This window comes from Sapajus apella, unplaced genomic scaffold (assembly GCF_009761245.1).
Source record: "Sapajus apella isolate SASKATOON/1434 unplaced genomic scaffold, GSC_monkey_1.0 scaffold47, whole genome shotgun sequence".
Lineage (NCBI taxonomy): Eukaryota > Metazoa > Chordata > Mammalia > Primates > Cebidae > Sapajus > Sapajus apella.
The window spans coordinates 4488066-4508065 of record NW_022436987.1 but is presented as its reverse complement, the minus strand read 5'-3'; the positions used below and the strand labels follow the sequence as shown (position 1 = coordinate 4508065).

At 40.8% G+C, this 20000-nt stretch overlaps 1 pseudogene; it reads right to left on the bottom strand.

Annotated features, from left to right (window-relative positions):
* Positions 1-17645: 17645 nt before the first annotated feature.
* LOC116525000 lies at positions 17646-19983 on the bottom strand (annotated as a pseudogene).
* Positions 19984-20000: the final 17 nt, after the last annotated feature.

Sequence of the window (20000 nt, the reverse complement as noted above, 5' to 3'; positions counted from 1 at the left end):
ATTTTTAGCCATTCTGGTGGGAATCCAGTGGTATCTTGTTGTGGTTTTAATTTGGATTGCCATGATGACTAATGATGTTGAACATTTTTTCATACGTGTATTGGCTACTTGGATATCTTTTCTGATGAAGTGCCCATTTGGCACAATATCAAAGTTAATTGCTATAGCTTTATAATAAGTCATGATACTTAATAGTGTTTCCATCTTGTTCTTCTTTTTCAAGAATGTCTTAACTATTTTTTATTCTTTGCATTTCTGTATATTGTAGAACCAGCTTGTCAATTTCCATGAACAAAACTGCTAATCTTTTGTACTGAGATTGTATTTAATCTGTTGATCAATGTGGGAAATGTTGGCATCTTCACAATATTGAGTCTTTGAATCCATTAATATGTTATGTTCATTAATCTAGGTCTTCTTTAATTCTCTAATGTCTTATTGTTTCCTAGGTAGAGATTGTTCACATGTTTTATTATATTTTTCCCAAATGTACTCACTATTTTTTATGCTATTATAAATAGTACCTTTAAATTTTTACTTTCAGCTGAGGGCAGTGGCACATGCCTGTAGTTCCAGCACTTTGGAGGCCAGGATGGGAGGATCACTTGAGCCCAGGAGTTTGAGACCAGCTAGGCAACTTAGCGAGAATCTGTCTCTACAAAAACAATTTTTAAAAAAAATTAGCTGAGTGTGGTGGCATGCACCTATAGTCCCAGATGCTCGGGAGGCTGAGGCAGGAGGATCATTTGTGCCCAGGAGTTGGAGGCTGCAGTGAGTGGTGATCATGCCACTGTACTGTAGACTTGTATTTTATATAGATGGTTTTGTCATGTTGCCCAGACTAGTCTTGAACTCCTGAACTCAAGTAATTCACCTACATCAGCCTCCCAAATTGCTGGGATTACAGGTATGAATCACCATGCCCAGCCAAACATAACTTGTAAAAAATTTTTTATTTTTAAATGTTAAAACCTCTTTTACTTTACCCTTCATTCTCTTAACATAAAAAACCAGTAAGAAATAAAATAATACATAGCATTGAGAGGTACGTTTTGCCTTAGAGACTGGAGCTAAAAAAATTGGTACTAAGTATGAGATAAGACTTTCAGAGACCATTACTTCTGACAATAGCATTATTTTTGACAATATTGCAGAATCTTTTTTTTTTTTTTTCCCTTCACTGGGAAATTTTCAGGCAAGGTCACACTGAGATCAGAGGTGAAGTAATCACTGCTTCAGGATGACATAAGTGTTAATCACTACAAAGCTGTCTGCCAAGGTAGTGTTCTTATTCCAGCCATTCCAGAGGAACACAATGGTTTTATCAGAAAGGTTCCCGAATCAGGATTTAATGTCATCATGACTAATTTTATACAGTTAAAATGCCACAGGGCTCTTTCAAAACTAAATAATTGATTTTTAAAGTGCTGCTCTTTAAGGAAAGAAGAGAAAATAATAATGTTCAAAAAACAAAGCATGGCATCACAAACATTACTTTTATATGCAATGAGAAATCAAAAAATTTGTGTGACTCACTTTATTGTAATATTATTGTGGTAGTCTGGAATTGAACCCACAATATCGCTAAGGTATGCCTGTACTTTAAAAAAGTTTCTAAATCCACATTGATATTGTTTGTGAATAATTCATTTTTATCCTTTTCTAACCCTTAGACTTAATTTCTTTTTCTTGTCTTATTGACTTAACTAGGATTTCTAGTACAATGTTGAAGTGATGATAGCAGACATTCTACTTTGTTCTCTGTTGCAGAGGAGACGCTTTTAAGTTTTCACCATTAAATGTGAGTTTGCTGTAGGTTTGGGGAAGACATTCTTTATCAGATTAAGAAAGTTCCTTCTACTCTTAGATTGCTAAGCTTTATTATCATGAATGGACGTTGACTTTTATCAGATTTTTGTGCCCCTATTGAATAATTATGAACTTTTTTTCTCTTTTAATATGCCAGTGTGGTGTGATTAATTACATAGGTTGTTTCCTTGGGTTTAATTTGCCGTTCTTTTTCTTGTTACCAGTTTTAACTAAAGTTGTGTTCTAAGACACAATTATACAATCTGTATAATTTCAATTGTTTGAGTTCTTCAGTTATTTTATTTTTCCCTTCTGTTAGCTTGGTAATTCTATTCCTTTACTCTTCTTTTAGTAGTTACCCATGAAATTAGAATATGCAATGGCTTATCAATGTCTCTTCTAAATTGTTACTCTTTCTCTTTCCAGCCAATGTAAGAACCTTTAGAATAACTTCATTCCTTGTCTGGACTTATATGTTACCGTTGATACACATTTTAATTCTTTCTCTCTCTATATATGCACATATATTTATATATTATATACAACAATAAATAAAAATATGTATTAAATATTAAATGTATGTATTTAAAACCATTAGATATTATTACGTTGTTAGTATTATTATTATTATTATTTTTGTTTGTTTGTTTTTTGAGACGGAGTTTCACTCATGTTACCCAGGCTGGAGTGCAATGGTGCAATCTCGGCTCACCGCAACCTCTGCCTCCTGGGTTCAGGCAATTCTCCTGCCTCAGCCTCCTGAGTAGCTGGACTACAGGTCCCAGAGATGGGGTTTCACCATGTTGACCAGGATGGTCTCGATCTCTTGACCTCGTGATCCACCCGCCTCGGCCTCCCAAAGTGCTGGGATTACAGGCTTGAGCCACTGCGCCCGGCCGTTAGTATTATTTTTTAAATGCAATAGTTACCTAGCCTTCCCCCTTTTCTGATGTTCTTCATTAATACCTGTGTCTAGAATGCCTGTGTTCTTCTGCTTGAAGAACAACACCCTTTAGTGTTTTCCATTAACAAGTTTGCTAGAGTTAAATCACCTCATCCTTTTAGAAGGACATGTTCGCTGGGTATAGAATTCTGGGTTAGTACTTATTGTCTTTCAGAACTTTAAAAACATTCCATTGTCTCTGGCTTCTACAGTTTCCACGGAGAAGCCTCATTATTGTTGTTCCAGTCAAGGTAATCTCTTTATTCTTTACTGTTTTTAAGATTGTTTCTTTGTCTTTTTTTTTTTTTTTTTTTTTTTTTTTTTAGCAATTTACTATGATTTGCCTAAATGTGGTATTTATTTCACTTGGGTTTCACAGTATGTCCTGAATCTGGGGCTTTGTCTTTTGTCAGTTTTAGAAATTTTTCATTCACTATCTCTTTAGATACTGCTTTTTCACATTTTCTCTCCTGTCTTTCCAAGATTCCATTTACACATATATTAGACCTTAGCACTGTATTCTGTATGTCTTTTATGTTAATGCCTGTATTTTCAGTCCTTTTGTCTTTCCATGAATCTGGTTATTCATTGTGGATATTTTTTTCTGATCTGTTTTCCAATTCACTTCAGCTGCTGCTAAACCCATTCATCAATTTCTTTCTATTACATTTTTCAGTGGCATAATAAAGTTCAGGTAAGGTTTGAGCAGAGCTCAATTCAATTTCTCTGAGATTCCAGGCTCTTCCGTCCTCTGTGTCTGAGCTTTGTCCTCAGGTTGGCTTCATCCATGGTAGCAAGACAGAAGGAAGGACTACTTGTTTTCTTGATTACATCAAGCACACATGAGAGTGTTTTTGTGTCAGCAATTCAAGCAAGATTCTTGAATTCTTGCTTCTCCACAATTCTTCTGGCTTTGTTAACATGCCTGCCCTTAGACCAATGTCTGTGGCCAGGAAGATGGAATGTGCTAATTTAATTAAGTTCTACTCCTAGAGCTGGAATTGGGGTCAGTTTTCTGAAGACATGTGTTGCTTAGAGGAGAGGTAGATACCTGAATGAAATTAATAAATGAAGAGCTGGGCATTGTTAGAAAAAGAGAAGTGATGTATACTTACAAGGCAACCAAATGCCTACTACATCTTCCAGTGAGCACAATGAGTGTAAACTCGTGACTACTCTTGGAGCCTATGCAGACAAACAGGTGTTGGCTGAGGTTTCCCAATTTCCAAGAAAATGACTTTCTGTGATAAATTTGTTTCTCATATACCTTTCTGTACTGAGAGGCTGACAAGCTTAAAAATGGCAATTCTAAGCTCCCTTGCAGCTAGGGTTCTGGACATGAATGACTTTCTGCCAGTGAAATGTACTCAGGTGAGATTTGAAAAGTATAGGTGAGGCAGAGGCTATTTTCAAATTGCTTTTTGCTTTGTTTGTTTTGCTTACAAAAAAATTGTGATGATGAATCTATTAACCAGATTGTAGGTACAGAGAAGCAGTGGCTATGATGCCAACTTCCTTGTCTTGATTCTTGAGAATTCAAGTAATGTGTAAGGTTACATGGATAACCAGTTACAGAGTTCAATCTCAGATGTCTGAATTTATAAATACTCAGTGAGTTCTTCAAGTTTGTCCCCTGGTTGCTGAGAAGTAGTGGCTTCCCAGCTGGGTCAGTTCTGTTGTCTCCTAAAAATCTTTCCTGAAGGCCAGTCTAGAGCTCACTCTTCCAGCTCTTCCAATCATGTTGTAAGCTCTTAGCTCTCTCTATTACATACCTTTCTGCTTAAAATATCTGCAGCCATTTCCATTTCCTGCACGGAAACCTTCTCACTAGCATAATAAGGAAAACACCCTTCTGGGATCTGGACAGAGCTAATTTATCTCCAAAAATTCCAGGTGTCCTAATTACAATCATGGCATGGGCATGGATTAATAACTAGGTTTCTTATAACAAGCAGGGACAAGTACCTGTTCTTTGGCACAGCCACAGAATAGCCTGAATGGAGAAACTCAGGAACTGTGGCACAGGCTGAGCTTGGCTTCCATGGGTCTTGCCTCCACTGGGTGAGTGGGGGTGGGAATCCTTTTTTACTGTGTGCCTGCTCTGTGCCACAGCCTGCACTCAATACTTCACAAACATCATCCACCCATGGCTCACTACAGCCCTGCAAAGCAGGTATGATTATCCTTAGTTTACATGTGAGAAAACGGACTCAGAGAGGTTAAAGTGACCTCTCTTTAGATAAAGTGTTCCATAGATAAAGTGACCTATTCCATAGATAATAAATGACAGAATCAGAGTTAACATCAGGTCTGTCTGCATGCTCAGCCTTTACTTGTTTACATTTTAAAATCTCTTTTCTTCTTTTTTTTCCTGTCTTGCTCTGTCACCCAGTCTGGAGTGCAGTGGTATGATCATAGCTCACTGCCGTCTTAGAATTTCTGCACTCAGACTCCTGAGTAGCTTAGGACTACATGCACACACCACTGTGCCTAGCTTTATTTATTTATTTACTTACTTACTTACTTACTTAGTCTGTTAGTTGAGACAGGGTCTCATTATGTTGCCCATAATACTTCACAAACATCATCCATCCATGGCTTTGGCTTCACCCCTTTGGTGTCATGGTAGCAAGATGAAAACAGGGGCTATTTTTTCTACAAATGTATTTATATAAAGTCCCTGCTGCTTTTGTCACATATGATGCCTAGGTTTTGATATAAGATATATGAACTCTATATTAGTCCATTTTCATGCTGCTATGAAAAAAATACCAGAGACCGAGTAATTTATAAAGAAAAGAGATTTAATTGACTCACAGTACCACATGGCTAGGGAGACCTCAGGGAACTTACAATCATGGTGGAAGGCAGCTCTTCACAGGGCAGCAAGAGAATGAGTGCCAGCAAAGAAAATGCCATAAAACCATCACTATCACGAAAACAGCATGGGGAAAACTGCCCCCATGATTCAGTTGCCCTCCACTGGGTCCCTCCCATGAGGTTATTATGGGGATTACAATTCAAGATGAGATTTGGAGTGGGGGGTGGGGACACAGCCAAACCATATAAAACTCTATTTTTTTTTTCTTCTCCCTTGATCACTGGTATGAACTCTATTCAGAAATACCTAATCGACAAGTTGGCTTTGTATTGACCTATTATAAGTGAAAGGGTAGCCAATTACCTGCAGTAACTGAATTGTAGATAATTGTAAGGACTCACAGGTCACATCTTAACTCATTATCTTATTAATAGGGTCTGTGAGCTAATTTAAAAGAATTATGACATTCCTAATATCAGTCATCTTTTGTGATGATTTTAACCATATAAAATCACACTGGCCAAAGTGTGTGTGTGTGTGAATTTTGATTGCCTATTCTCTTCTCACAGGCTATAGGCAATAGTTACCAGTGTTGCCACAAAAATTTAAAAGATGTTATCTGTTGCCTGTTTAGCCTAAATTGGTCAGGAAGATAATTCACCATAATCATGTCAACAATTCTAAGGCAGCAGTTGAAAGTCACTGTTGTACACTGTGGCTGAAAATGATCTATGAGCAAATCTCACATTGAAAAATCCCATGTAATGAACATTTAGATTCTCAAAAATGATTGTGATCTGGACTTCATTCAATTTTAAGTACTTTGGTAGTCATGACAATAAAAGCCACTCCACTCCAGTTGTCCTCCTCCTCATTCTCCTCCTTTCATGACAATATAGTCACAATGTCAATAACTAAAAAGTATGAAGAGAAAGTCTCCCTCCCATCCTTGACTCCCATCTATCTATTCCCAACTGTGGCTTTGGTAACCATCTTCTTTTTCTTATGTATCTTTCTAGAGATTCTTTATGTATATATACACAAGTAAATATAAGTATTTATTCTTTTCTTCCTTCTTTACACAAAAGTAGCAAAATATATGCACTGTTCTGTACTTTTTTTCCATTTAAAACTGTATCTTGGAGACCTTTCCATATTAGAATATACAGAGCATCTTCATTCATTTTTATAGCTAGTTAGTGTTCTATTTTATGGATGTCATGTAATTTACATTTCTAGTCTCCTAGTCAACTTGATGCCATTTGAATTGTTTCTAGTATTTTGCTACTACAAACAGTGCTGTATTGAATAGCATTGTACATGTCATTTTATACATAAGAGTCTATCTGTAGAATAAACTGCCAAAAGTAAAATTGTTGGGTGAAAAAATAAATACTTTTTTTTTTGATACAGAGTCTTACTCTGTTGCCCAGGCTGGAGTGCAGTGGCACATTTTTGGCTCACTGCAACCTTTGCCTCCTGGGTTCAAGCAATTCTCCTGTGTCAGCCTCTCAAGTACCTGGACTACAGGCACCTGCTGTCATGTCCAGCTAAATTTTGTATTTTTATTAGAGACAGGGTTTCACCATATTGGTCAGGCTGGTCTTGAACTCCTGACTCAGGTGATCCACCCACCTCATGGGTTTACAGGCATTGCACCTGGCCGAAAAGATAAATACTTTTAAAAATTAAATAGATAATCTGAGATTTCTCTTTATAGAACTTATATCAATATACACTCTCACCACCAATGTTTGAAATGCCTGTTTTCCCAGTCTCACTGTGAGAGTGTTATCAAATGTTAGATTTTTGTTAATGTACTAAGTGAACATTTCTATCTTAGTGTTTTATTTTATATTTTATTCATTATGTATGAGGTTAAGAATATTTTCATATGTTTAAAATTTATATTTCTTGTCTACCCATGTTCTTTGCCGATTTTCTATTGGGTTACTTAGAAGTCTCATTGACTGCTAGTGACTCCTATTATATATTAGGGAGATTACTTCTTTGTGATTTGATATGAAAACATTTTCCCTGGTTTAATATTTATTCTTCAACTTTACTTACAGTATTTGTTAAACATGTAGAGTAGTTTTTTGTTTTTGTATAGTCAAACATCTTGATCTTGTATGGCTTCTAGATTTTGGGTGGTAGAAGGCTTTCCTCACTACAAGATGAAAGGTATTTTTCCATTTGTCTATGCATTTGAAATTAACCTAGTCTGCCATGAAGAGTGGATTCAACTTCATTTTTGTCTAGGTGGCTGGCTATTTGTCCCAATACTATTTATTTAGTGGTCCATAACTTCTCCAATGACTTGAGATGTCAGCTTTATGATACTGTATCCATGTATGGTTTTGAGACTATTTCTGAATGTGATGTTCTACTCCATTAGCCTATCTGTCTCCAGCTTACAGGCCAGCATTACATTGTTGTGATAACTGAAGCTTCATAACCTCCTTTTATATCTAGGAGTGCTGACCCACCTCCCCCTTGCTCTTCTTTACATTTTTTAAAAATCACTACTCTTCCTTCTTTCTTTTTCTATATAAACCTTAGACTCAATTTTTCTAGCCAAAAAAGCCTATTTGTGTTTGTTGGATTACATTAAAATTTTAAAATTAAGCGATGGAGAATTTACAGCTTTGTGATGTTGAGGATTTCTACCCAAGAGTGTGTTATATTTCCACTTGTTTCCATTTTGCTCCTATGTTTAGTAGCATTTTATAAATTTTCTTCACATGGGCCTTGACTATTTCTTGCTAAGTTCATTGCCAGGTATTGAATCTTTTTTTGTTTCTAGTAGAAATAAGGTCTTTTTTTCCATCGCATCACTTATATTAATAAAACTTGATGATTATATATTAATTTTGTTCCTGAGTAATTTTGTTGTATTTTCTTTTTGTTGTAGTAGATTTTTAGTGTATTTCCTTGGCTTTTCAAGATATACAATTATATTTCCTGCAATAGTTCCTCTCCTAATTTTTATACCACCAGTTTATTTTTATCTAGTTGATTCACCTAACACACCGAGTAAAGTGTTAAATAGTGTTGATGTGACCATCTTTGTTTTGTTGTTTCAGAATTTAATGGAGATACTTTCTAGTGTTTCCCCATTAAGTCTGATGTTGGTATTGGGTCGAGATAATTTTTTTTTTCATGTTAAAGAGGTATCTTTTTCTATCTTATTAAATGTTTTCCTCAAAAACATTGCTTCAAATGTCTTTAGTATCTATGCAGGTGATCACATGATTTCCTTCTCAAATCTAAAATATTCAAATTTATTGTGATTAATTATGTAAGTAGATTTTATAATGTTAAACCATCCTTGCACCCTGAAGTATATCCCACTTGGTTATGATGTTGAAATCTGATTGATAATTCTTTATTGAGGGTCTTTAACTGATGGTCATAAGCGATATTGATCTATAGTTTGCTTTTTTGTGTGTACAGTATTAAGTTTTGGTATCAATGGTATACTTGCTTCACAGAAAGAATTTGAAGGTTTTTTTTTTCGATGCTTTGGAACAATTAAAAACCATTGGAATATTTACTTTTTAAAGTTTGTTAGAATTTCCCTTGTGAAATTGCCTGAGCCTGCTGCTTTTTTCATAGGTAGGGCAACAGTTGAAAATCTTCTCTATTTCTTCCATATAAATTGGCCTCCATTATTTCTTTATTTTGAGGTCAGTTCGATGTCCATGGTGCTTCTGCTATTTAGGAATCTTAGATCTTTCTTCTTGTAGTTGTCTTTATAATTATAACCTTCTGTGATATCTTTACTCTCCATTTCTTTAGGTAGTATCTATGACTTCCCAGTTATGAGAATAATAAAACAAGCTCAGATCCTAATACTTTATTCTTGAGAACCTGTATCTACTCTTTCAACAAATCTTTTCTGAGTGTCTGCTGTGTTCCAGACCTAGCTGAGCCTGGGAAATGCAGAAGTGAATCAAAGACACCATATGTCTTCGTGGGGCTCGAAGTCCATAAGCTGGGAAGGCAGCCATGGACTTTGACAGCTATGACTGTATGTTGGATGCTATGATTAGGATTTGTGGAGCAGACTGTGGGGACACAGAAGAGAAGTACCCACCCCCGGCCGGGGGGTGGTTTGTTAGGAAAGACTCTGGGAAGGTGATACTACAGCAGTCTCAAAGGATGAGCTGTGGCCAGGAAGAATGTTCGAGGTAGAGGTGCTGGACAAAGGCTTGGAGTTGTGGAGCAGTTTGGGAGGGCTGGAAATGGGGTACACTTGGAAATGGGGTACACTTATGTGAGAGATGGGGCCCTACAAGACTTGGATGAAAGACAAGAAGCAGATTAAAAGCTCTTGATGGCGGGGTGCAGTGGTTGACGCCTGTAATCCTGGCACTTTGGGAGGCCGAGGTGGACAGACCACCAACATAGTGAAACCCCATCTCCACTAAAAATATAAACATCAGCCAGGCATGGTGACGCATGCCTGTAGTTCCAGCTACTCAGGAGGCTGAGGCAGGAGAATCGCTTGAACTGGGGAGGCAGAGGTTGCAGCAAGCTGACATTGCATCATTGCACTCCAGCCTGGGCAACAAAAAGGAAACTCCATCTTACACACAAAAAAAGCGGGGTCTCTTGAATGCCATATCCATGAGTGTGATTAGCTTTAAAGGTGTGCAACCTGTACAGCCAGACAGATAAGGCCCTGTTCTCAAAAGGGCCCCATGTTTGGTGTTATGCCTTGCTGCCACCATCCTGAAATTCCTAAATTTCATCATTGAGCTTGTATTTTGTTACTGAAGTCTGGTGGGACAATGGAACATACACATGAGTAGTGGAGACACACCGGGTGATGGCGCTAGCACATGTAGGCTCTGGCCTGGCTGCCAGTGGCACAGTTGTATGTTTCAGGAGTCCACAGCACTGCAGGGCCCCAAGCTAGCTGAGCTGAGCCCAGGGCCTATCACATCAGCTCAGACAGTGGCAGCAGCCACAGTGGCCACAGAAGAAAGGGGGTCTCTGTATGGGGACAGTGCCTGCAGACCCATGATGAGACCTTTGAGGGGAAGCTGCTTGGCTGTTCACCCCCAGACTTTGCTCCTGTGATAGCCACATGAATATTAACTCTCTGGCCTGAGCACTGGAACAGGAATTGCTAGTACTCAGGCAGTAAATTTAGTGAATAAATTATTACAAAATAAAAGCAAATGCAAGGATATTGCAATAAAGCATAGCAGCATATGTCAGAATTCTTTGAAGAGTTTAGAATCTTTGGTATTTATTTATTTAGAGACAAGTTCTCGCTCTGTCACCAAGGCTGGAGTGCAGTGGCTCAAGCTGTCCTGTCTTGACCTTCCAAGTAGTTGGGACTATAGGCATGTGCTGTCGTATCCAGCTAATGTTTTTGTTCTGTAGGGACAGAGGTCTTGCTCTGTTACCTAAGTTAGTCTCAAACTCTTGGGCTCAAGTGACTCTCTTACCTTGGCTTCCCAAAGTTGGGATTACAGGTGTGAGCTACCACGACCAGCCTCTGGTTTTTAAAACTGCTGCAACATTACAAAGCAAATACCTGCAGGTTTAGAGACAGAAACTGGATATTAAAATCATTGCATTAGATGGAAAAGAGCCCTGTTTTCATATGAACCTTCAGATTAAGCAATCATTAACAAATAAGACAATTTTAAAATCCATTTTTCCTTGTAATTACAGATATAGAGATATATGCATAAACAGGCCTTCTGAATTATATACAAATCATGAAGCCACTTTCAGCTTCTTATTTAACCTCCACGTGTTACAAGAAATATCAAAGAAAACATTAAAATGGCATTGTATAAGTGTACATTAAAATCAAATTCAGATTTACACAAAAATGATTTTTTTTTTTTTTGCAATGTTAATTCACTTTATTTTTCTTGTATAAAAACCCTATGTTGTAGCCACAGCTGGAGCTTGGGTCCTCTGCACAGAGACTCTGGTGTGGGTCTTGACGAGGTGGTCCGTGAATTCCTGATAGGGAGACTTGGTGAATACAGTAAAAAATGATTTGTACGAAGTGTTAAATCTTTTTAGAAAAATAATTCCACAAGAATCATCAGCTCTAGATGTACTAACAGATCCAGTAACAGGTAGATCCAATAACAGATCCACTAACAGTTACATCCCTAGAAAGATCCTTCTGAAAATTAAAACTTATAAAAAATTGTCACCTTTGATTTGCTAAGAACAATTGATATCTCTTCAATTATATTGACTGAAAATAAGGATCCTAAAAGGATACGTTTTGATGGCCTCTTTGATTTTTAAAGAAAATAGTGTGTGGAAATGATTTTGTGGAAAAATGAGCGAGAAAAATCTTATGATGAATCAAGATATCACATGAATGAGGCTTTTTTTTTTGAGACAAGATCTTTCTTTGTCACCCAGGCTGGAATGCAGTGTTACAATCATATCTCACTATTACCTTGATTTCCCTGGCTCAAGTGATCCTCCCGTGTCAGCCTTCCAAGTAGCTGGGACTACAGGTGGGAACCACCACACTCAGTTAATTTTTTTATTTTTTTGAGAGACAAGGTGTCACTATATTGCCCAGGCTGGTCTCAAACTCCTGGGCTCAACTATCTTCCTGCCTTGGCCTCCCAAAGTGCTGGGATTATAGGCATGAGCCACCCTTCTTGGCCTAATGGACTATTCTTATTTGTTGCATTCCATAACATTATGACACCAAAATACTACCTTTTTGCAGTTTGTAAATTTATGTTTTTACTCATGTTACCCCTATTATGTTTTACAAGTAATAAAATGTTTTTAAAGGAAAAAACTATTTTTAGTACCTTAATAGCACCTCCCCCCTGCATTTTGGTGAAAGTAACTTGCATTTTAATTTTGCACTGGGTCCTGCAAATTATGTAGCTGCTCCTGCCCATCGGTACAGGTAATGTAGGTAAAGGGGCTTTAAGGGGTTTTAAACAGAAATGATCATATTCATATTTTGGAAGAGGTGTGGAAGATGAACACCCATTATGTCTCACCTTGTTTGCTGGACTGTGAGCTCTGAGAGGGCAGAGTTTGCCTCTAATCTTTGTGTCTCGCATAGGGCCTAGCACAACGCCTGGCACATGATAGGCTGTAGAGTGCAGCGGCTAGGCAGGGGGATCGGAACCAGGCTTCTTGGCATTGAGTCCTGGTCTGTCACCTACTAGCAAGTTACCTAACCTCTCTTCCCTTCACCGTCCACAACTGTAAAATACAGAGTGTGATGGTTTCTATTTCGCAGAGTTTTTAGGAAGATTAAGTAAATACATATGAAGGATTTAGAATAGTGTCTGATATTTAGTATTCATTCAAATGTTAACTATTATTTTAAGTAAATATTTACTGGAAGGATTTTTAAACTTCTGTAAGCAAAAGAGAATGTGGATGCAGTTTTAGAAGCACTGAAGAAATAGAGGGTCCTGGCATGTATACCAAGATTACATAAACTTTTGTGACTAAAATAATAATTTGTTATTTCAGCCCCTGAGAGGATTCAACCCTACACAATTACCTTTCTCCCACATTATGGAGAGGATCACCTAATGGAGGCTAATATAGAACTAAATAGGAATACTTTTTTGGCTAAAATAATAGAGAACTCAATTCAAAAAACCCATAATGAAATATCACTTCACATCTGTTAGGATAGCTATTGTTGGAAAATTGGGAAATTACAAGTGTTGGTAAGGATGTGGATAAATTGGAATTCTTGTGCCCTGCTGGTGATAATATGAAATGCTGTAGTCGGTAAGGTAAACATTATAGCAGTTCCCCCCAAAATTGAAAAGAATTACCATCTGATCCAGCAATTCCATTCCTGGGTATATACCTAAAAAGAAAATTGTAAGCAGGGATATGGACAGGTATTTGTACACCCATATTCATAGCAGCATTATTTACAATAGTCAAAAGGGAGAAGCAACCCAAGCGTCTGTGGACAGATGAATGGATGAACAATCAAATATTATTTAGCCTTAAAAAGAAAGGAGATTCTGAAACACGCTCAACACAGATAAACCTTGAAGCCATTATGCTTAATTAAATAAGCCAATCACAAATTCTATATTATTACACTCATATGAAATACTTAAAGTAGTCAAGTTCATAGGAACAGAAAGTACAATGGTGGTTGTCAGGTGGAGTGGGATGAAGAGGAGATGGGGAGTTATTGTTTAATAGAGTTTCAGTTTTGCAGGATGAAGAAAGTTCTGGACATGGTTGGGCACAGTGGCTCACACCTGTAATCCCAACACTTTGGGAGGTCAAAGTGGGCAGATCATCTGAGGTCAGGAGTTCAAAACTAGCCTGGCCAACATGGTGAAACTCTGTCTCAACTAAAAATAAAAAAATAAAAAAATTAGCTGGGCATGGTGGTGGGTGCCTGTAATCCCAGCTACTTGGGAAGTTAAGGCAGGAGAATGGCTTCAGCCCAGGAGGCAGAGGTTGCAGAGATCGCTCCATTGCACTCCAGCCTGGGAGACAGAGCGAGACTCAATCTCAAAAAAAAAAAAAAAAAAAAAAAACTGTTCTGGAGATGAATGGCCGTGATGGTTACAAAGCAATGTTAATGTATTTAATGCTACTAAGCTGTGCACTTAAAAATGGTTAAAATGGTAAATTTTACATTATATATTTTTGACCACAATGTTAAAAATAAAAATAAACCCACCAATTCAAACAATAAGGAAATGTATTGGCATATATAACTGGAGGTCCTGAGGTAGGGCGTGTTTCCTTGTTGGCTTCTCAGTGTTTCTCTGGACTTAATGTCTTTTGGGGAGGGGAAGGAGGTATCAAGATGGCTGCCACAGTTTCTCATTCACCACCACGACATCCCAGAGTGGAAAAGAGTCTTTCCGTTCCAGCTTTTCAAGCAAGGGGCCTGAGATTCACTCTGATTGGATAGCTGTCACATGCTTATTGAACCAATGACTGTTGGAAAAATAAGTATTATAGTCTTAAGCCAACTCCAGAGCCTGCAGTTAGAGATGGGGCAGCTTCCCTCTTAGGAACATGGGCTGCCTGAGAGAGGGGTGAGTATCTGTTAAAAGGAGGAAAGAACAGATGCGGATGGGTAAGCAACCAGAAAGATTTACTACCTCATAGTCAGCTCAGACATATTGAAAAGAGTTTTCCAGGAGATATGGAAGCCATTCATGGAGAAGAAATTAATGTGTGTGCAAGAGCAGATAGTCTTCCTTTTATTAGTTCTCAGTGCCTGCTAACCTGAAGACTCAATTTTTTTTTTTCCTTTGAGATGGAGTCTCACTCTGTCACCTGGGCTGAAGTATAGTGGTGTGATCTCAGCTCATTGCAACCTCTGCCTCCTGGGTTCAAGTGATTCTCCTGCCTCAGCCTCCCGAGTAGCTGGGATTATAGATGCCTGCCACTACGCCTGGCTAAATTTTTTTTTTTTAGTAGAGACACGGTTTCACCATGTTGGCCAGGCTGGTCTCGAACTACTGACCTCAAGATTTGCCTGCCTCAGCCTCTCAAAGTGCTGGTAGTACAGGTGTGAGCCAGCACACCCAGCTGACTCAAATTTTTTTCCTCATTGCTTTTTGAGAGGACATCTCAGCAAATGTACTTTTCCTTGGAGTATAGTAATATTCATTAATTAAGATGTTGGATTTTATTTTTTCAAATATTTGTTGAGCCCCACTTCATGTCTTTCAGGCAAAGGGAACAGTGTCAGCAAAAGAAGAGATGTTTAAGGAGAAAAGTGATAAACTGCTAGCACGTGGAGTTTGATGTCACTGGAGCATAGTCTGTGAGTAAAGGAGTGGTAGGAGAGAAAGCTGGAAAGATAGAATGGGATCAGATCATAAGGGTCTTGAGCTAGGCAGTGCTTGCTTCAACTTACTGATGTAAAACCTACATACAGTCAAGAGCTTGAAGTGCATTAAGCTTAAGCCAACATTCCAGCAGATTTTTACATATGTATAAACCCATATGATCAACATGCAGATCAAGATCTAGAAAATTTCCAGCACTCCAGAATCTTCCTTTACATTCCTTCCCAGGTAAACAAAATGTCAATATACATCCCCAGAGGGAACAGTCGTAGCAATTCTGGCCTCTGTCACTATTAATGAGTTCTGCATATTCTTTTTTTTCTTTATTTGAGACAGGGTCTTGCTTTGTTGCCCAGGCTGGAGTACAGGAGTGCAATTTCAGCTCACTGCAACCTCTGCCTCCTGGGCTCAAGTGATCTTCCCACCTCAGCTTCTGGAGTAGCTAAGACTACAGGCATGCATCAGTAAACCTGGCTGATTTTTTATTTTTTATTTTCGGAGACGAAGTTGAAGTCTCGCTCTGTCACCCTGGCTGTAGTGCAGTGGCACGATCTCAGCCCACTGCAACCTCTGCCTCCTGGGTTCAAGCGATCCTTCTGCCTCAGCCTCTTAAGTAGCTGGGACTACAGGCCCATGCCACCATGCCTGGCTAATTTTTGTGTGTATTTTTAGTAGAGACGGGGTTTTGCCACGTTGGCCAGACTGGTCTCGAACTCCTGACCTCAGGTGATCGGACCACCTGAGTCTCCCAAAGTGCTGGGATTACAGGTGTGAGCTACCCTGCCTGGTCCCTGGCTGAGTTTTAAAAACTTTTTGGTAGAGATGAGGTCTCACTGTGTTGCCCAGGCTGGTCCTGAATTCCTGAGCTCAAGCAATTCACCCACCTTGGCCTCCCAAAGTGCTGGAATTACAGGCATGAGCTACCTCGCTTGGCCCCTGGCAGATTTAAAAAAACTTTTTGGTAGAGATGAGGTCTCACTGTGTTGCTCAGGCTAGTCTTGAACTCCTGAGCTCAAGTAATCCACCCACCTTAGTGACCTAGAGTGCTAAGATTGCAGGTGTGAGGGGCCACCACACTCGGCAGAACATCATAGAAGTGAATAGAATGATACAACTTGCACTCTTTTTAACCTGGCTTCTTTCCCTCAGTATAATGTTCCTAAGCTGCCTCTGTGTGGTTGGCTGTATCAGAGTTTGTTCCTTGTTGCTTGGTAGTATTCCATTGAACAAATATCCCACAATTTGTTCATTTTCTAGTTGATGGACTTGTGGGTGATTTCCAGTTTGGGGCTAGTGTAAAAATAGCCGTCATGAATGTTCTTGTATATGAATTTGGTGAACATGTACACTCATTTCTCTCAGGTACATTCCAAGAAATGGGCATGCATGTTCCATATTAGTAGGCACTGTCCAACAGTTCTTCTTCAGAGCGATTATACTAAGGGAGCTTGGATGTTAGCCTGATGAAGACTGGGAGTGATGCAATGAAATTTACATTTAACTCTGGTAGCCACTGTGTTGGATGTACTGAATTGGGGTGAGATTCTAGACCCAGGGACCTATAAAAAATTGCAGACTAGGTGCAACCAGGGTGTCTTCTGGCTGGCTTCTCAGGGTTTCTCTAGGCTTACCCTCTTTTGGGTGAGGAAAGGAGGTATCAAGATGGCTGCCACAGTTTCTCATTCACCACAGCCACATCCCAAAGAGGAAAAGGGAGGCTTTCTATTCCAGCCTTTCAAGCAAAGGGCCTGAGATTTGCTCCAATTGGAAAGCCATCACATTCTCATCCCTGAACCAATGACCATGGCAGGGGGAATGGAATGAATGGTTTTGATTGTCTTAAGTCTATTCCAGAGCCTGAAGCTAGAGATGGGGCAGCTTCCCTCCCAGGAATACAGGCTGTCTGCAGGAGGGGTGAGTATATGTTAGGAAGGAGGAAAGAACAGATGCAGATAGGTATGCAGCCCCCAAGGGTGATGAGGGATGGTGAACCCCTAAGCCCCGGCAAAGAGGAAGAGAATGGTTTTAAGAGATAGTAAGAAGGCAGAATTTTTGCGATTGTTCGGACGTGGTGTGGAGGGAGACAATGGAGTCCCAGATGACCGCCGAGCCACTGACTTGGTGTCAACAGAATGGTGGTGCTCTTCTCTAAAGGAGAGAGCACTTGAGAAGGAGCAGGCTTGAGGAAGACGAGCTCCGTTTTTTGTTCTTTTGTTTTGGACAGTTGGCAGAGCTAGCTGAGGTTTTATTTTGGAAAAAAATAAAAACAACCACCAACAACAATTGAATTACTTTGTAGCTGGAAGCGTGGGCTGAGGGCTAGGGCTAGGGCTGAGCCTCAAGTGGGTGTCCTGTTCCTGTGCTCTACTGCACAGGGGCTTTCCCCACAGGCCCTGGGGCAGCCACAGGAGGAGGAGACTGGGAGGGGCTGCTATGGCTGTTCACTTGGACAGGACATCAGAGGACTCGGACACCAGCTTTCCATCACGAGTTTCGACCTTCTTCATAACCATGGCCCTGGAGGAGCTGGTGCTGCTGAAGGAGCTGGAGCCTCCACCAGAGCCAAAGCTGGAGCCCAGGCTCTAGCTGAGGCCAGGGCTTGTAAGGCGCCTGGAGGCCGAGCTCAGCCCACCTGGGGAGCCACTGGTGGTCTTCAGATGGATACTCATGTTCTGCATCCCAGACCCCAGCCAGCTCTCCTCGCCCTCCAGCAACTTCCTGTAGGTGGCAATCTCGATGTCCAGGGCCAGTTCGATGTTCTTCAGCTCCTGGTTCACCTGCTTCTGGTGCTCCATGGCACAGCAGCCACACCATGTTCTGCTTGGCCCGCTGCAGGGCAGCCTCCAGCTCAACAGTTTGGCATTGGCATCCTTAACAGCCAGCTCCCCATGCTGTTGGGCATCTGCGATGGTGGATTCCAGGGAAGCCCTCTGGCCTTTGAGGCCCTCAATCTCAGCCTGTAGCCAGTTGATGTTCCGGTTCATGTTGGAGATCTCGGTCTTTGTACAATGCAGGTCATTCTCCTGCTTCCCAGCCAGTGTCTGTAGCTCCTCATACTTGATCTGGTGCATTCCCTCAGCCTCATCCCGGCTGCCTTTGGCGATCTCTTTGTACTGGGCCTTGACCTCAGCAATGATGCTGTCTGTATCCAGGGAGCAGCTGTGGTCCATGGACTGCACCACAGACGTGTCTGAGATCTGGGACTGCAGCTGCCACATCTTCTCTTCATACAGCTACCTGAGGAAGTTGATCTCATCAGTCAGCCCTTCAGGAGAGACTCCAGCTCTACCTTGTTGATGTAAGCTTCAGCCACATCCTTCTCGATGAGGACAAATTCATTCTCCATTTCTGTATGCTTATTCCTTCATCTCATCCTCATACTTGTTCTTGAAGTCGCCCACCAGCCCCTGCATGTTGCCAAGCTTCTCCTGACCCAGAGTGTCCTGCTGCCACTGAAGGTTGTCGATGTGGCTCTCGAATATGTTGTCCATGTTGCTCCGAGCCGTCTTCTGCTGCTGCAGGAGGCTCCACTTGGTCTCCAGCATCTTGTTCTGCTGCTTTAGGAACTGTACCTTCTCAATGAGGAGGTAAACTTGTAGACAGTCTTGATCTGCCTCTCCTCCTGGGTGTGCACAACCTGGAAACTGGGGTTCACCTCCAGCTTAAGGGTTCTGGCTGACCATGAATGGCTATGATGCTCCCCATGCCACCAGCTCCACCATAGCCTCCACCCAGAACCATGCAGGCACCCAGGCTACCCCGGAAGCTGCAGCTGCTGCACACCCAGGAGAAGCTCGAGGAGCTGATGCGGGCACTGGGCCTACTCGTGTAGGAGCAGCTACTTAAGGTCTGGGGGCCAGAGGTGGACACCATGTAGGACTTCTGGGTCACCCTGATGAACGTGGTGGAGGCAGAGTGGAGACAGGCAGGCTGAACTAGGCAGAGATTTGAGGAGCTGAGAAGCTGCTTCTAGGTCACGCACTCCATTTGAACATGTCGGAGGGCTCTAGCGGAGATCAACGTGGTGTCTAGTAGGCAACTGGATACATGGGACTGAACCAAGAGCACGAATCCAGGCTGGAGATTGATATTACGGAATCAAGGGAATGAGAGAACCATCCAGGGAGAGGGTGTAGAAAGAGGATTTCTAGAAGATAGTGAAGGCCTTTCCTGAGAGGTAGAAGAAAAGCCTGCCGTGATGACAACAAAGGGTAGGACACTTTCCACCAGGGAGAAGCAGTCCACCTGTCAGAGGCTGCTGGGGGGTCATGAAAGGTGGGAAGAGACTTAAGACAATTGAATCCATTCATTCTATTCCCCCTGCCATGGTCATTGGTTCAGGGATGAGAATGTGATGGCTTTCCAATCGGAGTAAATCTCAGACCCTTTGCTTGAAAGGCTGGAATGGGAAGCCTCCCTTTTTCTCTTTGGGATGTGGCTGTGGTGAATCGTGTCCCGTGAGTGCAGAGTGGCACCTACTTACTTATAGTTCAGGGGCACGCAGGGCCGGCCACTACCAGGCTTTCTTCAGCCTTCTCAGAGGCCCACGCCAGTGAGACTGGACTGGCTGGGCTGCCTCGCACCCCTGAGGCCTTCATGGCTTCTCAGGCTGTGG